This window comes from Leuciscus leuciscus, assembly GCF_965113295.1.
Source record: "Leuciscus leuciscus genome assembly, chromosome: 24".
NCBI classification, from domain to species: domain Eukaryota; kingdom Metazoa; phylum Chordata; class Actinopteri; order Cypriniformes; family Leuciscidae; genus Leuciscus; species Leuciscus leuciscus.
The window spans coordinates 24,231,790-24,240,114 of record NC_138723.1 but is presented as its reverse complement, the minus strand read 5'-3'; the positions used below and the strand labels follow the sequence as shown (position 1 = coordinate 24,240,114).

The 8,325-nt window shown below is 40.8% G+C and overlaps 1 long non-coding RNA gene across 1 annotated transcript; it reads right to left on the bottom strand.

Moving 5' to 3' along the window:
* Positions 1 to 2,099: 2,099 nt before the first annotated feature.
* On the bottom strand, positions 2,100 to 3,235 carry LOC309489666. The gene is made up of 4 exons (XR_014202469.1): positions 3,198 to 3,235; positions 2,935 to 3,094; positions 2,718 to 2,821; positions 2,100 to 2,631 (listed from the first exon to the last, which is right to left on the bottom strand). It is a non-coding gene; the product is annotated as an uncharacterized lncRNA (long non-coding RNA).
* Positions 3,236 to 8,325: the final 5,090 nt, after the last annotated feature.

Below are 8,325 nucleotides of genomic sequence, written 5' to 3'. Positions count from 1 at the left end.
TTTTTCCGGGAGACTCCCGAATTTCAAAGCCCCTCCCGAAAATCTCCCGGACCGACCTTTCTCCCGAATTTCTCCCGATTTCCACCTGGACAACAATATTCCTACACCAACAAAATGAGCTCAATGTTAAAATTGACCGGAGTTCTCCTTTAAGGAAATGAATTTGTCAAATAAATCCGCCTCTCAAATGGGTTAAACCATAGATATATTAACGTTACCTATGAAGTTCAAGTAAATGCGCTGGAAATCCGCGCTCATTCAAGGATGTGCATTTATTGCATGGACGGAGAAAGCGCCGACACCTGCAGGATTTCATCTGACGGTACATAAGCATATTATAGCCTAATCCATCTGTTCCGTGAGAGCAGAACAAACGAGCCATTATTGACGTTTTTAAATCTGAAAACTCCAAAAAGCAACGAAATTGTCAGACATCCATTAGTGCATGTTCACAGAGGAAAACAACTGAAATACAGCGCTGGTTGTTCTCTCGAACGATACTCGACGATAACGACGGAATCCTAAGCCGGGCGAAGTAATGGGTGTATTGAATTGTATGAAATAATCCCGAAAAAAAGCACAAAACACTGCAGAGATGTCAAGTTCAGCAGCTAAAATTTGCTGAGGTGAAGTGACTGCTAGTAACAACAGCAGACAAACGGCTAGCAGTAGCATTGACATCAGCGGCAATCCACCTGTCACTCAAGTGGACACACCCTTATGCAGAACTTTAAATATTAATCAACTAAACGGATGAGTTATAAAAAAATTCACCCCCCTCACAGTTGTATGAAGGGCAAAATTAGCTGTATAGACCAAAGCCACATACAGACACCAGGCTGTAAACACGTTTTTTTCTGCTGTAAAATTTGGCATTTTAACATGGGGGAGATACAGATTTGACTCACTTTTGACACCAGCCTCAAGCGAATTGCAGTTTAACTCACTTCCGTGTTGGTTTCAAGAGAGAGACGGGGAGGTTGCCGCTTGTCAAATACACACGATGCTCGCAGTGTTTTCCCCCACGCCGACTCCACCCTCGCCACGCCCACAACTATGACTCGATGCCGACTGTATGTATAACATTAGAGCGACAGCATTAAGAACGCCCACAAGCGACTTCACTGTACAGAGACTAGCAACATGCAGCGCCAAAATCGCTGGCGGTGTGAACGGGGCTTTCATAAGAGCGTTAGTTAACGCTGTCCATTTATTTATTTTTAATTTCACGTTTTTAAGTACAATATTATGTTAGTCCATAGCCCCCCACCAGGGGGTGCTGATGCTATGACGAGGGGGGCTGCAGCACCCGCAGCACCCCCCTTCCGAGACCTGAAGCTTTTCAGTCTGAAGCTCGATGCCGTTTTGTCCAATGACTGAAAGCCTTTTAGTCTGAGGCATGATTCCTTGTCTTCATATGTCTGAGGTCTGAGGATGTGCTAAAATGTATACCGGGCTACTGCCAGTGCCAAGACATCTCACAGCCTTTAATGATCAGGTGAATACATTTGACCAAATTCATCTCAAGAGTCGTGTCCTGCTGTGGAGAGTATTTCTGTCCCACACACTTTGATGTTAGTAATATACAAATATTACAAATATCGTGTATATATATGTATGTGTGTGTGTGTGTGTGTGTGTGTGTGTGTGTGTGTGTGTGTGTGTGTATGAAGGTAAAGTGAATGCAGATAAAGTGGGCTGCTTTTTGTTAAACATGTCATTTAGATACCTAGATGCTTTTTTTTATTTTTATTTTTTTATTACTTTTCTTAACTTAAAGGTCTAGCTATAATATTTAAATGTGAATACAGTTCATATAATGTGTTATTTGCAAGGTATATACCAATCATTATTTTTACATCATGCACTCCAGACAAATTTATTTTCAAAGTGGGCAGAGCTTGTGGCCTGTAAACGTCTACTTTAATAAGCTTTATATTTGTAAAGACAATGACAGGACAGAAGCGATGTTCTTTTTTTTTGTGTGTCTTTTTTTGTTGTTTTTGTTTTTTTTGTTACTGAGTCTGCTCAGTAAGTCTCTTTAACATTAAATTCAAAAGTATTTAACCTGGCAAAAACAATTATTGCTTCCAATCTGAACATGCTCACATACTCTTCTTGAGTTGAATTAGGCACTTTAGTTTATTTGAAAATAACATTAAATAGATTCTGTAAATATACATTCTTTTAAAATTAGTTAACAGCTATATTAGAGTCCAATAACAAATTTGAACAACAGACAGATTCAATGAACAATGGATTATGCACATGCATTTATTTATTTTTAAATTGGTGTACAACGTTAAAAAAATATATGATCAATAAGTTATGACAACAACATATGTTTTTACATTGCTTTAACTAATAAAAATAAGTAATACAAGATTCAACTAACTTTTTATGTCAGTTTAATGTGATTTAACTTGAAATGACCATGTTGATGTACTTTAAAATTTAAAGCAGCAACTTTTTTTACAGTGTAGTTTTAAAATAAACTGCTGCATTCCATTTTTAATTAAATCCTGACTAACAGGACAGTCAGGAAGTAATTGCTCCTCATCACACGGAGAAGCCTCTTACTGTTGGATGTGAACATATATATATTTGTCCCGCTGTAGAGATAAATGTAACCTGGAAGAAAAAAATCATTATCTTTATGAGGTCTAATCATTGTACTTTAATGCTTGTAGAAAATTGGTTAAAAACACTTACAGTACCTTTGGACAGGTGGGCTGCTGTAACCTCTCCGGTCATCCCTGGAAATCCATCTGCCAGTCGTTTGGGATACTCTGTGTCCATCTTCTTCGTCCTCTCATCAGAGCTACCCCAAAAAAGAGAAATGTAATATTCCAACAGTTTCTTTCCAATAGTTTTTTTTTTTTTTTTTTTAGCAAAATCCAAGGGTTTTTGTTTATGCTTTGGCACTTGACCAACCTGTAGTACATCTTGTCAACGAAGAGAAGTATTTTTCCTAAGTTTTTGTCGTGGATGGCGGCATTTACTTTTCTTACGGATAATGGCAGACCAAAGCGGCTGAGAAGCTTGGGATAGCCCGGCTCAACGTTGTTTCCATTAAAAGCCCAGACTTGTCTACCTGTAAACAAAGACCAGCTATGCTAAGAGGTTTTCTGAGCATGGATACAGAGATTGTAAGTGTGATTGTGGTTTAAGCATTCCCAGATTGTTTGGGAAAATACCTTTGAAAAAGATAACTTTTCCTTGCACTGGATTTTCACACTTGGATTTGTATAATGGACCATAGTTGGATCTTCCATCAGGACAACGATCCAAAACAAACATCAAAATCATCTCAAAAATGTGTCACTGAGCACAAAATGAAGTTTCTGCCATGACCGCCCCATTTCCCTGACCTGAACCCTATAGAAAATGAGTGGAGTGAACTGAAGAGAAGAAGCGCCAACATGGATCTGGGAATCTGAAGGATCTGGAGAGATTCTGTATGAGGAACAATCTCTGATCTCTTGTCAGGTGTTCTCCAAACTCATCAGGCATTATAAGATAAGACTCATAGCTGCTATGATCATGGCAAAATTATGTTGCAATAATTGGCTGGCAATAATTGTGGTAAACGTGAACTAGAGAAAAACAATTATTATATCTAATAATAGAAATAAAAAAAAATTTTTTGCAATATATATATATATATAGGCTATATTTCATGATTTATAAATAAGGTTTTAAAAAATGCCCCAGGAAATCAGTTTATAGCGGAAATATCACCTCTTTATGGAAAAGTTTGTTTGCTGTCAACATTGTTTTTGGAAGATACATTAAAAATGCAGTTAGCTTCTGTGTACGGATCTACAATGCATGGCATAAAATGTGGTTAATAGTGGATAATTTGATGTGCTTCCGTGTAAAGTGTCTGTTATCAGCGGATTATGTTCATGTGTGCCCAGACATTTTAGAAATCACTACCAGCTGATGTTTTACGGCCATGTCCGGAATATAGAGTAGGCCTATGTATGGTAAACCTATATACATACAGTTAGGGTGATATTATAGGACATAAACCGTGATATAAGATTTTGGCCATATTGCCCATCTCTAAGTAATTTAATCCCTGCGTGCGTGACCTGTAAAGTCACGTCCACAAACCTCTTTTGTATTTTTTGGTCACACCACAAGGTGTCACTGTGGCCTCAAAGCTTCAGCACTGCCACTCTTGAGCTCGATTGCTATGTCTGAGGTAAAACACGCCCCCCTCATTAAAGGGATACTCCACTTTTTTTGGAAGTAGGCTCATTTTACAACTCCCCCAGAGTTAAACAGTTGAGTTTTACCGTTTTCGAATCCATTCAGCCGATCTCCGGGTCTGGCGGTACCACTTTTAGCATAGCTTAGCATAGATCATTGAATCGGACATGACCATTAGCATCTCTCGCAAAAAAATGAACAAAGAGTTTCGATATTTTTCCTATTTAAAACTTGACTCTTCTGTAGTTACATCGTGTACTAAGACCGATGGAAAATGAAAAGTTGCGATTTTCTAGGCTGATATGGCTAGGAACTATACTCTCATTCCTGCGTAATAATCAAACTTTGCTGCCGTACCATGAGTCCAGCAGGCGTAATGATATAACGCGGCGCCTGAAAATAGTCCCCAGCTCGGTAGACTAGGGTCGACTATTTTCAGGCGCTGCGTCATATCATTTGGTATGATCACCTAATTAGGACATTTGGGCCTGATGGGTAAGGAGTAAGATTTGGTTTCTGATGGTTGTATTACATCATAAACAGCTTGAACAACTGACTTTTTATTCTGACTGTGGTTTTATTTTTTTTATTTTTTTGTTGTTTTGTTTATTAATATTGGTACACACTGTGTTTATCTATACTTTTTGTCACGGTTTACACTCTTATTTGTGTTTATAATCAATAAAAAAACCTAGGAGAAAAAAAATGAAAATAAAACAGGTGGTGTGCCAAAGTTGTAGGCTGGGGGTAGTTGTGGGTGGAGCGGCGATTCCACATGTAGGTGAATTTATGTCTACACTTCTGTGAAGCCTGACTCTGCCCCAGTACAGTTTGTGTTAAGCCATCGCAAGTCTGGTTGTTTGATGAGAAAGATGAAATGTAGTTGAAATAAACACATTAAGAATCTGAACAGCTGTTGCAGAGGAGTGTAACGTTGCTGAGGGAAGACAGGCGAAGACGAGGATCTAAACGCAGTGTATTTTAATAAAGAAACAAGAAACATGGAACTCAAAGAACAAAAGAACAAAACCTTGGGAATCACAGAGAGGGCCAGGTCCGTGGAATGGAAGAGGACCTGGAGACTGCGGCAAGACGGGAGGCCAGGGCGAAGCAGGCAGTGCAGGCGACCAGGGCGGAGCAGGCAGTGCCGGCGACCAGGGCGGAGCCGGCGACCCTTCAGGCGGCCAGGGAGGAGACGACCCTTCCTTGTCCTGAGACACTGGCTCGGCGGAGGCCATCTTGTCCTGAGACACTGGCTCGGCGGAGGCCATCTTGTCCTGAGACACTGGCTCGGCGGAGGCCATCTTGTCCTGAGACACTGGCTCGGCGGAGGCCATCTTGTCCTGAGACACTGGCTCGGCGGAGGCCATCTTGCCCTGAGACACTGGCTCGGCGGAGGCCATCTTGTCCTGAGACACTGGCTCGGCGGAGGTGACGTGAACAGTCTCTGGATCGGCGGACGTGACGTGAACAGTCTCTGGATCGGCGGACGTGACGTGAACAGTCTCTGGATCGGCGGACGTGACGTGAACAGTCTCTGGATCGGCGGACGTGACGTGAACAGTCTCTGGATCGGTGGTCTCGGCGGAACGAGATTCTTGCATAGATTTTCACTTCGCCCACGGTGAAGGGAGATCCACACAACCGCAGAGCCAGATTTATATATTGGGCCAAGTTCAAGTTCGTTTTATTTGTATAGCACATATACAACAGCCAATAGGCTGACCAAAGTGCTTTACAGATGATACCACATATACAGAATACCAGACCAAGCAAAATTTTATATAACCCAATTTAAAAAACAAAATAAAATAAAATAAAATAATCACAGTAGTCAATATCACAATAGTCAATACACTAAGGAAAACAAATACGTTTTTAGCAGGGACTTAAAAACAGACAGTGAAGGGGCCATTCTGATCTCTAGAGGCAGGGCATTCCAAAGTCGGGGCCCTGCCACTGCAAATGCGCGTTCGCCTCTACGCTTAAGCCTAACGTGAGGGACTACCAACAAAGCCTGGTCAAGGGATCGTAGGCTTCTGGACGGAGTGTAGAGATGAAGAAGTTCAGAGAGGTAGACAGGGGCTAGGTTGTGCAGGGATTTGAATACAAAGAGTAAAATTTTAAAGTCTATTCTCTGACAAACCGGCAGCCAGTGTAAGGATTTAAGAACCGGGGTGATGTGTTCATGTTTACGACACTTTAAAAGAAGTCTGGCCGCAGCATTCTGAACGAGCTGAAGACGTGCAATTTGACCCTTAGATATTCCGCAGTATAAAGAGTTGCAATAATCTAGACGAGATGTAACAAAAGCGTGAACAGCCATTTCTAGAGTTTTTGGAGTGAGAAAATGTTTAATTTTAGACAGTAAGCGAAGCTGATAGAAACTGGATCCGATAACAGAGGAGATGTGTTTGTTAAATTTTAAATGCTGGTCAACAAGAACTCCTAGGTTCCGAACCTTTGAGGATCTAAAAACTGATAGACTTTCTAACTCAGGGCTTATAGACTGAGAGTTCTCATTTGGACCGAAAACAATTACCTCGGTCTTGTCTTCATTTAGGAAGAGGAAATTTTGGGCAAGCCATAATTTAACCTCCTCTAGACATTGCAGAAGAGAAGTAATCGCAGTGGGAATGTTTCTTCTGATGGGTAAATAGATCTGCGTATCATCTGCGTAGAAATGAAAAGACACGCCATGTTTACGCAAGATAGAGCCCAGAGGAAGCATGTAAAGAGAAAATAAAGAGGGAGCTAAAATAGAGCCTTGTGGAAGGCCACAGGTCAAAGGTGCAGGGGAAGAGGTAAAATTACCCAGCTTCACTAAAAACTTTCTGTCAGACAGGTATGACTGAAACCATTTCAAGACATTAGCTTTTAGACCTACCCAAGACTCCAGTCTAGATAATAGAGAGGAGTGGTCTACGGTATCAAAAGCGGCAGACAGATCTAAAAGAATAAGAACCACAGAGTCTCCGGAATCAGTGGAGAGGTAAATATCATTTAACACTCTCAACAGGGCGGACTCAGTGCTGTGAGCAGACTTAAAACCCGATTGAAAAACCTCATAAATACAGTTACTTGACAGAAAACATTGAAGTTGATTCAACACGATTTTCTCTAAAGCTTTTGAAATGAAAGGTAAGACAGAAATTGGCCGAAATTTTTTTAGGACAGAGGAATCCAGTGAAGGCTTCTTGAGCAGAGGAGTGACCGTAGCCACTTTAAGACTGGCAGGAACAGAGCCGGTTTGAAGACACTTATTGATAAAAGACACCAAACCTGGCCCAATCGAATTGATAATTAATTTTAAAAATCGCGGGTGAATAATATCGGTAGAACAGAATGAAGGTTTAAGCTTGCCAATCACCTCCTTCAATTCCTGAAGATTGATAGGTACAAAAGCATCGAAAACGGCAGAGGCAGATGACATGATTGGAGAGACAGTTAAAGTTAAAGTGGGGTAGACGCCAAGTCTTAAGTTAGTAATTTTGTCACTGAAATATCTCAAGAAGCTTTCACAGAGAGCAACAGAGGCATCAGGCAAAGAGTTAACAGAAGGATTTGTCACAGATTGAATAATAGAAAACAAAACCTTAGGTTTAGAGTGATTCATTTCAGTTAAATTGGAAAAATATACAGCTTTCGCAGACTTCGCTGCAGTCTGGTAGGATGTCAGAGAATCTCTGAACAGAGAGATATGCAGCCTGTCCTTTTTCCATTTTCGTTCTGCCTTTCTACAATATTGTCTTAGGAGACGGGTGTCAGAATTTAACCACGGTTCAGATTTTGGTTTGTGCTTGTGTGGCTTAAAGGGAGCAGTTGCATTTGCTACCTTCAGCCAGGCAGAATTCATTAGGCTAAGATGCTGATCAGCATCCAAGTCAGATAATGATTGATCTAAGAGCAGCTGTGAACAACATTCAGCAAAGCACAAGTTGAAATTTGTGCTGAACTGAGGAGAGTAGAACCGAGACAGAGTTACAGGTGTAGTAGAAAAATGAGAGAGATCTGGAAGAGTCAGAGAAAAAAGTATGGGCTTATGGTCCGAGATCATAAAGTCTGAGAGCACAATATCAGTCACATCAAGCCCATATGACAGTACAA